Source organism: Ambystoma mexicanum, chromosome 4p, assembly GCF_040938575.1.
Source record: "Ambystoma mexicanum isolate Mex_15411 chromosome 4p, UKY_AmexF1_1, whole genome shotgun sequence".
In the NCBI taxonomy this organism is placed as follows: Eukaryota; Metazoa; Chordata; class Amphibia; order Caudata; family Ambystomatidae; genus Ambystoma; species Ambystoma mexicanum.
In genome coordinates this window covers 309,675,738-309,691,303 of record NC_090927.1, presented here as the reverse complement: position 1 = coordinate 309,691,303, position 15,566 = coordinate 309,675,738, and the positions used below count along the sequence as shown (strand labels likewise).

The window sequence follows — 15,566 nt, the reverse complement described above, 5'->3', positions numbered from 1 at the left end:
TAAGGGTGAAACCAGTTATGTAGTCTTTCAAGCTTGAGAAAGGTTGGCCTTGGGTTGATAAAGCCATGTATAAAGTAGCAGCGACAATTTCCTAGAGCAAAAGGTTAGCATTTAGGCTAATTTGCATATGTATGCCTGGTTGATGTGCTGATCTGGAGGTGAACTTCCACTGATGGTTACTAGGCATAGGGGCATGTGTGATTTGGCTCAAATTAATGATCTTACTTTCACTATACATATATTCATTTTCTTTTTCAACTACCAAAACAACGATGCGCTTATGGGATACCAGTAATTAATTACCTGTTCAAATTTGAAACAGCATCCTAAACGGCAGTAAAGACTGTGGTACTTATTTAATTCAATCATCGACTGAAGCAATTACACAGGCATGTTTACATGAGGCATTTATCTGAAGCACGAAATCCTGACCATAGTTTAAGTGCAGGGCATGATTAAAATATTACATTTTACATACAGAAACTAATTCGGCCTATCACTTTGCAGCATTGTGACTTCAAAACACGGGGCTGGGTTTGTTGCAATTGTGAGATCATGCTCCATCTACATATTGTACATGCAAATACATTACTAGGTTGATTAAAATTATAAAAAAATATTAATTATTCCTGTGTGTCCAGGTGTCCAGCTAGGCTGGGGCATTGCAGAAATATTTGTTTGCCATTATTGTACTAGATTGCTGCAATTGGATGTGAAAGAAAAACGGTTTTAGAATTTAATATTACTCAGAGCAAATCGGACCCAACTTTTTTCATATTCAGACATAAACATCCAATGGAGATTGGGGGAGTTTATTCTCTGGGAGTGTGACTGTTGGGCAAGCCAATGAAAGAACTTGACCAATTTAAAAAAAGGACAATCATGACATAAGTGGCGGAATGTTGCACATTTTAAAAAGCAGTAACACATTGTAAGGGGGACTCTGGAATTATAATCTGCAAGATGGAACATCACCTGTTCCTATTGGATTAGTGCCAATATTATCTGGAGATGACAAGCCCTTGCCCATGAGGGAATTGTATCCAAAAAGGGAGGAAGGGACTAGGGGGGCCTGCTGACTGGTTTCCTGGGAACATGTATGGGTCTCTGCTGGCTTTGTGCATTTAAAGATCAAAAGGGAGTAGGAATTCTCTGAAAGAAATGATATATGCTCTCTACAACTATTCTTTTCCTAAACACCCAAAAGAAGGGTAGTCTGAGAAAGTGGTACCAAAATACATTGATTTAAAAAAGGAAATGTACAATGCAATCTCACTCCATGCTAAATAAAATGAGACAATTTCAAACCCAACCCAGAAATATACTTCTGAGCTGTGTCCAGTGTGATCAGATAGCATTTTATGCAGTATGCGCACAGTTCTTTGAGTACAATTTGATGAGATTCACATTTTTAAAGGGTTTTCACAGATATAGTTAACATTAAGCTGTGATGTGAAGACATCCATACCATAGTCTAACGAAACATTGCTTGATACAAAAAAACAATTTGTGAAGTGAGAAGGAGTTAAGCCATCCTTATTCCATAAATGAAAAATAATACCAATATAATAGCAAACACTTCTCTCTCGACGTTGCCCACCAGTAGGACCATATTTGCAAAGTGAAGTGGCAGGGGTACTCATCCTTGCATTAGAAAAATCACAAAATCCTTTTCCTATGTTGGCAATCTGTGCGTTATAAATTGATAGCAATGTTTTTTAAACCCAAACTTGCAGAATTCTGACAATTCATTTTAGCCTGCATTAAAATTGCATGGACATAGATTATAAATTCAGAAACCCACATTCACACACAGATGTGATGGCTGGAAGATTATGAAATAATCTCAACATCTGGGCAGCCCTCCAGACCATTGTTCGTCTGCCAAGTATGGACTATGGTTTGGCATTTCAAGGAGTAATGTAGTATAAATGATTAGAAAAATGCCTTGCTTTGCCTAATCTAAGGATTGCCCTACCTAACTAAACTAGGGTGCTGGTCGTCCGTTCTAAAGTCCTAATCAACAGTCTTCCATCCAAAACTAGTCTATTCAGACCCTACCATCCATAATAAATAACCAGAAACCAGGAGAATGGTTCCCTTCTCATGGGATGCTTTCCAGCAAGTCCTTGTCAGTATAGATCTTCAAATAGCTTCTAGCTACTCCTTTTTTTCAGTTCATTCAGTTCTCTTATGGGACCTTTCCACTTCCCTTTGTTTCTCCTTTGTAGTTCCAATTCCTCTCTCTAGGTGTCCTGGCTCCTGAATAGTCTACTACTCTGTGCTTTTCAATTGCAGTAGTTAATCTTTCTCCTTCCGATATCAATTTCACCAAAAGTACACCCCCTCGTCTCATTTGCTATTAGCTTCTGTTTACTTGCTTCCTCACTGGGATCTGTGTAGTGTACCCAGTCATTCCCTTCACTCTTCTTATAGCTTAGACATTCACTAAAACAAGTAGGCTGAGTTCCTGAATTATTGTTGTGTTATTTTGCCCTTGACTGGCTCGAGTACACTGGTTGTCTGAATCTCTCACTCTACTTATGGTCTTGTCCTTCACTGGGACAAGTAGGCCGATTGCCTGAATGGCTGTCACTCTTTGTCCTGCAGTGGGGCGAGTAAGCTGGTTGGCCGAATATTTATATCCATTATCCGTACTGCTATGACTATACTCGGGACATTTGTTATATGTGACGGGTTTCCCACTTTCCTAGTAACCTTTATTGCAATAGGGCTGTGTCACTGGGTTTGCGCTCATTCTCTTCAGATCTGTGTCTTGGCAGACTGTCTTAACAGAACGACTCTTTTCATTATCTCGTCTTCGGGACGTATGCCACCTTGTACTTCTTGCTGTGTGGTATTGCATTGAAGGGGGTTTTTCCTGCTGTCCTTCCTGGCCCCCCACTTTCTTCTTGCATCCCCGTCCTAGGACCTCTCATAACCGGATACGACTTCATGGGTTGCTTTCTCCAGGTGTAATGCAACTCAGGCACTCAAACGTACTGACCTCTTTCGGTCAGGCTTCCTTGAATGTCCCTCCTGGGACTCTCTCCTGGACAAAGTTGTATTGGTCTGTCGCTCTGGCAGACTACCTGGAAAGCCTGATCCTCATGACTGCTCATTGGCTGCATGCGAGCGTTCAATCCGGGTTATCCACTACCCTGCTCCAGCTGGTTTGAAACTCCCGGGTCTCTCTCTGACATTCACTTTATCCTCTTACTTTTAGGAAGCTGTTCTGAGAATTCCCCAGTTTCTCATCAGAGCCCTTTCTTTGTGTTGGATTCAAAATCTTTATTGCTCCTTTGGGTGTCTTGGTCTCAGTATTTTTCAAGTATTTATTCTTCATTAATCATGAAGATTTACTTGTCTCTGTACTGGACAAGTATTTGTCTTCTGTTTCACATCACAGTATTACATGTAAGCAGTTTCTTCAGGGTTTCTGTTAATAGGTTAGTTCTTGATATGTGTCTGAGTGAGATGGAAAGTGGGGGAGTCCTTATCCCCAAGTGGGTAGCCTCTCCCTGTGAGGTCCTGCTTGCCACCACCCTTAGGGGCAACATTGCATAGTAGGCTCACCTCCCTAGCCTCACAAGGAAAGGCTCTCTCCTGGGGAGAAGTGACTGAATCCCGCATTTCGACACACAAGCCATTTCATAAAGGAGAAAGAACATATGCAAATCAGGATTGGTCCCACCCCAAGCTACACCTCACAGATGACACACAATGAGGCCAAAACATGCCTGTGTCTGCTTGCGGTCTTGTGCAGAAGGTATGTGAAGAAGCAGTTTAGGTTGTGGTCAAGCCCAGTGGTCGAAGTGTACGAAAAGAAGTAGTGGAACTATGTTCCCTACTAGCCTGCACCGCTCCCCACAGACCCCATCGCTGTGCCCCTTCCCATGCACAATAGAAAACCCAAAACATATCTGCCTGCTCTTTAAGGAAACGTCCTGTGCAGTGCACTGAAAGTGCAGATTTCAACTTCTTCCTACACTTATTTTAAAACGAAACCGTTCCGTAACAGTTTCTTTTTAAAATAAAAGTATAGGAACGGTAAAACGTAATTAGAAGAAGCAGAGGAGCACTGCTCCTGACCGCTCCCGCCCACTTCAACCACGGGTGAAGCCTAATTTCCAGAATGTCTTTCCCCTTTAATGCCTTGGCAGGAGAAGATTGATGGTCTAGAGGGTTGCCCAGAGCGATGCCAGAGGTTCAGATTAATTTTAAACCATCCAGCCATCACATCTTTTGCTGTATTTTTTTGTGGTGTCTATTGTGAATACTTGTACATCCAGGTTAGATTTCCTCCCTTTTGTTCAGCTTGACAGCTCTGATGCAGCTACCATTGGAGAGTCTGATCTTTCATTTTGGGCTACTCCCCGTTATACCATTAGGTTAGATGATTACACAGCTCTTGCCAGAGGGTTGTGCAAAAATCTCCCTAACAAAGCAATCAGGGGTTCTCGATTTGCTCTCCTGTAGCGTCTAAAGATCTCAAAAGTTCTCTGTCTCGGTTTCTGCCTGGAGAAAGCAGATTGTTAAAAAGGTTTGCAGTTGGTCTTGGTTAATACTGTCAGCGATTTTGATGTCCGAGTCAAAGTCTTCATTTTACTAAGCTACTCATCAGATGTGGAGTGACACAGACTGAGGACATCAAAAGGTAAGTCTACGCTCCTTTTTTGAGTGAATCTAGTAGAGTGCATCCCATCATCTATGCGAAAACCTAGCCATCATCCAGGCCTGAATATTGAGTGCCTACCTCAAACTTAAGCCCATCCAGGACGAAATTCATCCTCTTCGGTCCCCCCACTAAAGAACAACTCAATGACATGCGCCTAGAAGAATTTGATCAACCACTCTCTGATTCAGGAAAATACCTTAACTTCACCATTGATCGCAGCCTGTCCTTCCAGAAACACATATCAAAGAAAGACCCATCGGCCTGGCTCCAAATCGAAATTAAACCTCCACATAACTTCCGGACTGTAGTGCAGTCATTTCTGGTCTTGCACATAGAAAGGGGAAGATGCCCTCCTGTTGGGCTACCAGCCACTCACTGGGCTACGCTAGAAGCAGTCCACTATGCAGCAGTAGGTTATAATACGAGTACAGGGCAATTCAACAGAATCACCACCATCCTAAGCAAACTACATTGGCTTCCTCCAAGCCAGGATAATGTTCAAGATTACATGTATAATCTACAAAGCAGTCATGAGTAAAACACCAGTGTAACTGGCAGCTCAGCTCCACATATCATCTGGCACATGCTCCTTGCACATCAAATCGACCAAGCGGCTCGAATCACAATTCAGCTGCAAGGATGGCACGCAAACAAGGCTTCTCTTGTCGCCCTAGCACCGTCTGAAACAGTGTCCCGGTATTGGCTCGTAATGCCTCCAAAATTCTCTAGCTATGCAAATCTCTCAAAGTGTACCTTTTTCAACACCACCTGGCCCAGGGACCAATCGCAATGGATGCACAGACTGCAAATCACAGTACTGCGCTACTGTTAAAAGATGCAAGCACAAACGTTGGCTACCTACACCTTCTACAGTGTTCTACTGCTCGAGATGAACAAGTTTTAACCCATGTAACGTTCTTTCGACTGGATGTTCCTCCCACGTATTCCTCATCTTTGATATTCGATATCCAGCTTCAGCTGCTTCGGATTTGCATTTCGGCAGAGGGCGCTGTGCATGATGTCATCGAAGGCACATATAGCACGTGCAGCGACCGTTGGCTTCAGTTCTGTTTTTTATTTCTTACAGTAGAAATACCCACATAACCACGGGATTGACCGTACACCGCCTTAAAAGAACGAAAGCTGTAACATGGGAAATTATACTGTGGGGTAGGTTGGGAGGAATACGTGGGAGGAACATCCAGTCAAAAGAACGTTACCAGCGGTAAGTAACTTGATCTTCGAATGGATTGTGTCCTCCCACGATTCCTCATCTTTGATAGACTCCCAAAGCAGTGTTTGATTTGGTGGAGGGAGTAGAATTTAGATTTTAATTGTTTTCATGAACCAAGTGCAGGACTACTTTTCCAAAACTACCATCCTGACCGAGGGGAGGATTCCAGGCTAATGCTTTGTGAAAGTTTAAATAGTAGACCACTTTGCTGCTTGCTTCACAAATGCTTTTTATTGGTACACCCTTTTGCAGGGCTGTAGAGGTAGCAATGCTCCTGGTGGAATGGACCCTTAAACCTTCAGGAGGATCCTTCCCTGCCAGCCTGTAACATTCTGTGATAGCCAAAATGATCCATCTGGATAAGGTCTGTTTAGTAATGGCCTGACCCAGTTTGTGGCCCGTATAGCCAACGAAAAGCTGATCATCAATGCAAGGTTTTGACAGCCTAGATATATAAAAGCTTAAAGCTCTGTGAGGATCCTACCTATGTAAACTCTCATCCTCCTTGCTAGGATGAGGTGGTGGATAGAAAGAAGGTAAAAATAGTCTGCTCAACGTGAAAATCAGAAATGATTTTGGGTAAAAATGAAGGTTTAACCCTTAGAACCACCCTATCCTTAATAAAGATCGTAAACGGTGGCTTGGACGAAAGTGCCTGCAACTCAATCTATGGGCCGATGTAAGAGCTTCCAATATAATGGTTTTAAAGGCTAACAACCTTAAAGGACAAGAGTATAAAGATTCAAAAGGAGCACACATTAGGAATTGTAGAACCAGATAAAGGTCCCAAACTGAAACCTGGAAAAGAGATGGAGGGGGAACACATTGGTAAACCCCTTTAGAAATTGTGTCACCAGAGGAATTTTAAAGTATGAACATTCCTCTGACTAGCACTTAGAGATGGACAGTGCTGCCAAATAGCCTTTAATGGTACCAATCTGCAGTCCCAGATTGGCTTAAAATAGCAGTAAGGATAAGACATCCAGTGTTTTATACAGAGAAGGATCTAGATTCTTTTCTCTGCACCAGTCGCAGAATCTATCCCAATGGCAACGGTACAAAGACTTAGTTGCTGGCCTTCAGGCCGAAAGCAAAATCTCCATTACCTCATCCGGAAGGTCCCAATCCTTGCATCTCAGCCTTTTAGAAACCAAGCATGAAGGTTGATTTATTTGACCTCTTGATGGAGAACCTGATCCTCCGCTATCAAGAGAAGGTCCTCTCTTTGTGGAAGATGCATTGGAGGACAGATTGACATGTCCAGAAGTTCTGGGTACCACATCCTCCTGGCCGAAACCGGGGCAATCAGCATCATGTGTTTCCCGAACTTTCTAAACCTCCTGATCACGTGAGGAATGATGGTGACTGGAGGAAACGCGTACAGGGGTGGAAATTCAGTCCACCACAAACGCGTCTCCTAGAGCTCATCTTGGGGGAAATTCCCTGGAGCAGTACAGTTAGCACTTCCGGTTGACACTGGTCGCGAACAGATCCACTTGAGGGGTTCACCAAAGGGTGAAGATCTCTTGAAGGAATTCCTGAGCTAGTTCCCACTCGTGGGAGACTGGGCTCTGCCTGCTCAGAGTGTCTGTGGCCATGTTCTCCTCTCTGGCTAGGTGAACTGCTGATAGGGAGATCCCTTCTTGAATTGCACAGTACCAGAGCTTCATTGCCTCTCTGCACAGTGGTAGTGACCCTACAGCTCCTATTTTGTTGAGGTAGTACATGGCCACTGTGTTGTCCGTCATTATCAGGACATTATTTCCCCGTACAGAGGGCAGAAAGGCCTTCAGAGCTAGTCTGATTGCCCTCAGCTCCAAAAGATTGATATGAAGTTTGGACTCCAATGGAGACCAACGACCGCTGACTGTCAGAACGTTGTTGTGGGCTCCCCACCCCAAGAGTGAGGCGTCCGTCACTATCGTTATCTCAGGCCATGGTTGCCAAAAAGGTTCTCCCTTAAGAATGTTGACTTCACAGGCCCATCACAGAAGATCCTGTGCGACCCTGCTTGGAACCTGAAGTAGGCCCCACATCCTTCCAGAGAATTGGGACCATTGAGTTATGAGAGCGCATTGAAGGCACCTCATCTTCAGGCGGGCATCTGGCACCAGGAAAATGCAGGATGCCATGAGGCCGAGCAACCTAAAAAAAAAAAAAATCAAAAATAAATCGAAGACCGGGAGACACTGGGCAATTACAAATGAGGTGCCCATCTGTAGAATGCATTGAGCCCTCACCTCGGGTGGCAACCTCTTTCCCAAGGATGTATCCAGAACAGCTCTGATGAACTGGTGTTTCTGAGAAGGTGTCATAAGGGACGTCTTGTAATTGAGGCAGTAGCAGGTGACCTTGAGATGATCCGAGACTTCTTTGGGAGAACGCGCCCTGATCAGCCAATCGTCCAGGTATGGGTAGACGTGAATACCTACAAAGTGCAGTACTTAATAACAGGGTTTTTAAAAAAAAAATAATTATTAATTTTTATTACAAACAAAAGATAACCATCACACCTGACATTTTCAGTTACAAGTTTCTCTAGCATACATTTGTGTATTATACATTACGGTCTTCCCCACTCTCCCCATTTTAACCCGAGCTTCCACTTCCGCTCATCGGATTACCCTTCTGTGGTTGGTCCCCTTCATCGTTCTCGGACGTGTCATGTTCACTAGAATTGACATGGAAGGATCACGATAATGTAGTTACTATTTGTCTCCATGCTATCAGAGGCCCCACTTCGTTATCTTCCCCTCTGCCGGCTGCCTCATACCATGCTACTGTCTCGGCTTCTGCCCATTTCAGGCGGTCCTGCCACCATACCTCTAATCTGGGTATGTGGGCTGCTTTCCAGCTCATGGCTATTCTCCTTTTGGCTAGGATATAGGCCAAGTCCTTAAGTTTGCAAACATGTTTTAGGGTGCGTGATCTGGTGAATCCCCCAAACATGCATGCCCACATAGATTCCACATCTAGCTTGATTCCCTTTTCCGATAATCGTAGCTTAACTTCCTCCCAGAATTTTCCGACCTCTGAGCACGCCCAGAACATATGTATCACCCCGGCATTCACCTCCCCGCACTTGGGGCATTTTTGTTCTTTATTTCCAAAACAGGCAACCTTTTTGGGGGTCATGTATGCCATATGGGTGACATCTAACTGTAAATGCTGCAGCCTTGCATTCCTGGACACCTTTTTGTGGTATCTCTGAGCTCTTTCCCACTGCCCGTTTTGCATAGCTTCTCCAGCTTCCTCCTCCCAATCACGTCTCAATTGGAGCAGCTCCTTCCCACTCTGGACATCACTAGGTCATAAATCCGGGATGTTTCGTCCCCCCACCCCCACTCCGAGATATCATACATAGTTTCTATGGCAATGTCAGGTTGTTCTGCTAGTGCTATTTCAGACCACGTTTCTTTTTTCTTATTCTAGTATATGTGATATATTGCCCCGTGTGTACCCCAGTCTGATCTACTATCATTTGGAAGTCCAGTGCCTTCCCTTCTTGCCATACGTCTCCCAGGGTCGCCAGTCCCACCGGCTCCCAGTATTTGCAGATCCCTTTCTGCAGTTGCTCATCTCCCTCGCATAGCGCCAAAAGTGGTGCCTGCGGGGAGCATGGGGCCGAGTTTCCTATAGCTCGACACGCTTTGTGCCATATCTGCCAGCCCAGTTCCAGCAATCTTGGTCTCCCCGTAACTCTGGTTTGGGTAGCCATATCAAATCTTTTAGACAATAAGGGTCACATTCCCCCTGCAGTAACCTAGATTCTGGTGTCTCATCTTCTGACAGCCACCTAGTGACATATTGCAACTGACCTGTCAAATGGTACATCTCGAAGTTCGGCAGGTGTATGCCCCGTTTGTCATGCGTGATCTGTAGTTTCCATAGGGCCACTGTTTCTGGAGTTGTGCCACAAAAAGCCATTACATATGCATTTGAGTTTAATAAAAAACCGTTTGGGCAACATGTGTGGAATGTTTAGGAAAAATGTAATAGCCTAGGTAAGAATACCATCTTGAGCAAGGCCGCCCTTCCCACCATGGCCAGGGGGAGCTTTGCCGTGAACCCCATGCTATTCTTGATTCCCTCCACTGCTCTCTCCGTGTTATAATTATGGTTGTCTTCAAGGTACCTGAATGTTTTGGTCTCCCAGGCTATATAGGTAAGTTCTCGCGTGGGAATCCCCTGTATCTCCCCAAGGGGAACATGCACGATTTTTTGGGGTTAACCGCTATGCAGACAGTCGCGTAATGCTCCATCACCAGCAGGATGTATTGCAAGTTCTCTTCTGGGTACCGTAGATACAGCAGCACATCATCCGCATACAATGATATCAATTGCGGTTCCTCCCTTAGTATAGACCCCTATTTCTTCGCATTGCTGTCTCAAGCAGATTGCTAATGGTTCTATCGCGAGGATATACAATATCGGGGACCATGGACAGCCCTGTCTCATGCCTCTGCTAAGCTGCCACTTATCTGAAATTATCACTCCCGTTTTGACCCTGGCGGTTGGGGAACTATACATCATTTTCACCCACCGCAGGTACACTGGTTCCATCCCGTATTCTCTCAATGCCGCCATCATCCAGGGCCACCTTACAGAGTCAAAGGCCTTCACTACATCTAGCGAGACTATTTCACTTGCGTCACCCTCCGCCTGTTCTATAATATGGTGGAGCCTCCCGTGGTTATCGGATATGCTTCTGCCTGGGACATATCCAGTTTGATCGGGGTGTATGAGTTTGTTTATTACCCTCTTCAGTCTATTCGCTAGCACGGCCGTGAGGATTTTACTGTCCTGGTTTAGCATGGATAGGGGTCTATATGATCCACATTCCATGCTTGGCTTGTCATGTTTGAGAAGTGGAATCATCGCCTCCCTCAGGGATTCTGGCAGTCTCCCTTTCTCAAAGGCCTCGTTTAACATTGTTAGTAGCGGGGGGAGCACTTCTTGTCTAAACGTTTTGTAAATTCACTTGGGAGCCCGTGTGTCCCAGGAGCTTTGCTTGTGGGCAAATGTATTACCACTGTCTCCAATTCCTCTATTGTGATTGGGGCATCCAGGTGCTCTTTTTTTTTAAATTTTATTTTATTTCATTTAGTTTATACAAACTTTTTGAAAATAATTCTTTATCCCTCCTCCTATAGTGTGTCGGAGGGCCGAGAGAAAACAACTTTTAGCAGAATTTCGATACATAATAACAGGGTCTTAGTCTCTTGACTGTCTTATGGTTCTCAATGATTCCCTCTTGTTCGATCAACCAGCTTTGTTTCCACCGCGCCGGCATCAAACGAATACTAAGTTTGCACTTCTTCGTCTCCGACACACTGGTATTAGTTTCAGTATGATTTCCATTCCTTTCTTATTGGGTTTTTAACAAAATCTCCAGGGATTGAGGAAAGTTTGTCAACCCATATATGTCTTTTTCACGCGGACTGTAGAATTTTTGCGATAAGTCTTCGCCACAGAGGGTAGAGTATTGTCGTACCAGGTTTCCCAAATGCACAGATCTCAAGTCTTTCAAGCTTTCACAGTATAAGGTTAGATGCTTGAGAGTCTCTTGCTGTTTACTGCAAAAGCGACAGCTTAAAATCGCTGTCATTTTTCGCGCCCTTATCGCTTGGCTCACCCTGGTGTTAAAGAGATTTAGTCGGAATTTCATGTAGATAGCTCGATGTCTTGCATTGGCTGACTTCATCACGTATTGCAGCGGTTTCCTTCGATTTTTAGCCTCAGTTGCTGCATCTTCCATGAGCTTGTGACGATTCCGATCATCAATGGTGGTACACCAGTCAAGCTCCCATAACTTTTTTTTGACATAGTTGGGGTTATTTTTCAATTTGTCTTGGTCTGTACCCAGAAGTGTTAGTTGATTGCCACATCCAATGGCCCATTTTTTACACCAGAGGGCTTCTTGGTTGTACTGCAGTGCATCTTGTAAGATTTTAAACTGCGGAGTACAGTTTGTTAGGATAATTTTCCTGTATATGGACAACATATTCCATAACACTCGGGCCTGCATGGATATTAGATTGAGTTTGTATCGCACCCAAGCACTCGAGATTCCCTTTTGTAGTTGTAGTACTCGCCTCCAGTACTGATTTTCTAATTCTGGCCACAGCGTTGCTGATACTCCTAAGGCACTTTCAGCACCATAGATCAACATTGGTGTCACTTTTTGATTATAGTGGCTAACGCAGGTAACAGGGAAAATTTTCCAAACTTTTTGTTTATAATTACTCCTTGACATGCAAGTTGTTTACGTTTTTGTTTGTCGTTTTCGGCCCATGGTGCATCAGTTATGTTACTGTTGGTCCAAGTTCCTAGGTACTTTGCCTTATTTACACATTTCAGATTTTCATTAGATAACCTCCATTTTGGGGCACATTTTGTGTTTCTGTTATTAGTTCGAGAGAGATCTTGGAGTATTATTATTTCGGACTTGGCTGGGTTGATTTTTAATTTGTTTTTTCTTACATACCCTTCAAGAGCGGATAGCTTTCGTGTTAAGCTAATAGGCGTTAAATCTAACAATGCGATGTCATCTGCATAGAGCATCCAGTTTACAATCATCCCATTGATTTTCAGTGGGAAAGAATTTACAGCTTCTAAATCTTCTCCAATGTCTGACAGAAATAGGCCAAACAGCGTGGCTGCTAATGGACCGCCTTGTTTCACGCCTTGATTTGTTCTTATTGACTTACTTAAAGTTCCGCCGGCGTCTAGTCTGACCTTAATTTCTGTATCTGTATGTAGCTCTTTTATGGGTTGGAGCAGGTTGTCTGGGCATTTCCATTTAGTTAGCTTGTTCCAGAGCATCTCTCGATCGATTGGTATCAAAGGCACTGGACAAATCGACAAATGCCACGTAGATCTTATTTTGACGGATTGCTTCCATCTTTATGAAATTTAGGATTGTCAAATTCAGCCCGCAACCAACCCCCTTCACAAATCCGGATTGGCGCGGATCATATCTCTTGGAGTCCTGGATCCATTTTAACAATTGGATTTGGAGCTGAGTGGCAAAAAATGTTCCCACCACATCTAGCAATGCTATTGGTCGATAGTTCTTCAGGTTTGTACGGTCTCCCTTTTTGAAGATTGGTACAACAATAGCACTTCGCCAGGATGATGGAATCATCCGGTTCTGTAAGATCGATGTAAACAATGAGTGGCATAGGTCTGGCCAGAGTTCCGGATGTTGTTTTAGGAGAGGATTTGTTAAGCCATCTGGCCCAGGAGCTCTTGATGTACTCAGATTTTTGATATTACGATATATGTCTTCCCGCTTTATGTCAATTGACCAATCAGACTCTGAGGTTGATAATGCAATTCCCATGGCGATGTCATTATAGAAGATTTCTGCATAATGTTTTACCCATATTTCTTCCGATATTATGGATTTTATGATTGCTCCTTGGGGACTTGAGATGTTATTCAAGTATGCCCAGAAATCGCTTGTATTTCGGTTAGCAAGCGTTGTCATCATGCTTTCTGCGTCTCTTTGAAGCATTATGTGTTTATGGCCGATTAGCCAATTCTTGTACGTTTGTTTCAGTTGTTTTATTTTACTTTTGCTATTTAGATCGGTTTTATTCTTTAGCAATCTTAGTTCTTTGTTCCTCAGATTAAGCTCAGCATCCCATACATGACGTTGTGAGAAATCAGATCTACTTTTGTAAGTTTTCTTCTCTCGATAAGTTTCCAAGAGAGTAGTATATTCGATTTTATCCGTATCTTGTTTTGTTTCTAGTGATGTCCGCAGTGAAATTATTTGGGTTGCATTCAATCGTAGTCTTTTGCGTCCTGGCCCCACTTCAAGAGCATTTTTGACGGCGTCGATTGTTCTGCCACATTGTTGTAATTTCACATACAGCTTAACCAGGCTGTGGTCACTAGATTTAATTTCGATGATTTCCAACCGTTTTACTTCATTTCTTAACTTCTCATTTACGAACATGTAATCGATTGTTGAGCTTTGCTCATTTCTTCGCCAAGTTGGTTGAGCGGGAATATCTCCTATGGTCTGTCAGTTTAACATCTGTAAATTCCATGCGTTCATTTCCAGCATCCAGAGTGTTGCCGCATGTCCATCTTTGGTTTTTTTCTCAACGTGGTTATGGATTTTATCTTGGAAGCAATTTATATTGAGATCACCACATATTAAAATATATACATCTTTTTCATGTCTTTTAATTTCGCAGATGAGTTCCGAAATTGTTTCAATGAAGTTTTCCAGTTGTATGGCAAAATGTTGCCAGTATTAACACGTTCTCCTCTTTAACATATCTCACCGGGAGTTTGATTTTGCATACTTGTACGTACGTTGATACGTTAGTTGATGATAAAATTCGTATGCCACTTTTGATTTTGGCAAGGATCACCATCCTGGAAATGGGGCGTCCTTTGATCCCTTTAATCGCTGGATAAAAAACGCGTTCTCAAATCCTTCTGCAATCGGTGGTTCCAGTAGCCAAGTCTCTTGCAGGCAAAGTAAATCTACATCCTGCACTTCCTTGGGTATGTTTCCAAATAAATGCGTATGCCCTCGCGTGTTCCATGAGGCTACGCATACGTTACTAGGATCCTTAAGGTTTAAACATTAGCTGTTTTTAGTGATGTTGATCGTTTTAGAGACCCAGGTCCAATCAAGATCCTCATTTTGTAAATTGATGTTCTTCTGTGTTTCAGTATCTAGGTTCACATCTATTACTACAGTGCAATCATTGATCTGATTTTTCATTTCGTCATTATTTGTTCTCATGACGGAGACAAATTTGCTCTCTGGGTTGCCTTTTTCGGCTTGTTTTACTGGCCCACAGTTAGATCTTGTTTCGAATTTTGAAGGTGATTTTAAATCTCTCGATAGGTCTTTCTCTTTTGGATTCCAGATTTCATTTATATTGAATCCCAATGAGTTCAAGATCATGCCCACATTTAATATTGAATCACGGATAATTTTTGAGGCTATGTGTAATACCACACAGTCATTGATTTTTTCCTTTTTGAATTTCACCACTTGGATGTCTTCGGAAGCCACAGTTCTTAGTTGTGGGATGTGGTGTAGTAAGTTCATCACATTTTTCCTATTTAGCAAGAGTCCATCTCTTTCTCTTACTATTCACTCGAGTCGCAGAAGATATTTCCCCGTTTTTTTGTTGTTTCTATCTTGACGGCCTTGATAGTCGTAGTCATTGCTGATATCCGTGTTACTTTTAGGATGATAATGCCTGGTCTCTGACAATGGCTGAGGGTGATCACATGGTCTCTTTGATTGTGAGGAAAGATCTTTAGTCAGCTTCTGGAAGTAGAGTTCAGATTTTTTCGAGTGCAGAGCTCCGCATCTTCCTTCCAGCTTTGGTAAAGCTTTGGTTAAGCCAACATCCATTAAGGCCATTTTTGCCTCTAGTGCTCCGAATTCTTGCTCGTATTTCCACAGATTTGCATTACGAGAAGTAGGCTTCATGTCAAATTGATCTCGTTTCATGGAGGTCAAAGTTAACATTCTTTTAGCTTCAAGTGTAATTAGTTTTTTAGATGCATCTCCTGATAAGGGTTGCGAAACGCCGTCATATTTCGATGGGTCTGTAGTCGCACTTCTTTGCGGATTTGCAAGTTTCTCACTTGGAAGACAACTTAAATTGTGGT

The 15,566-nt window shown here is 43.1% G+C and overlaps 1 protein-coding gene across 4 annotated transcripts in view; it reads right to left on the bottom strand.

The window, feature by feature from the left end:
• The window catches only part of ATAD2B (ATPase family AAA domain containing 2B), a 3,113,054-nt gene that overhangs the window by 2,092,466 nt on the left and 1,005,022 nt on the right, over positions 1–15,566 (bottom strand). The window lies entirely within an intron of this gene.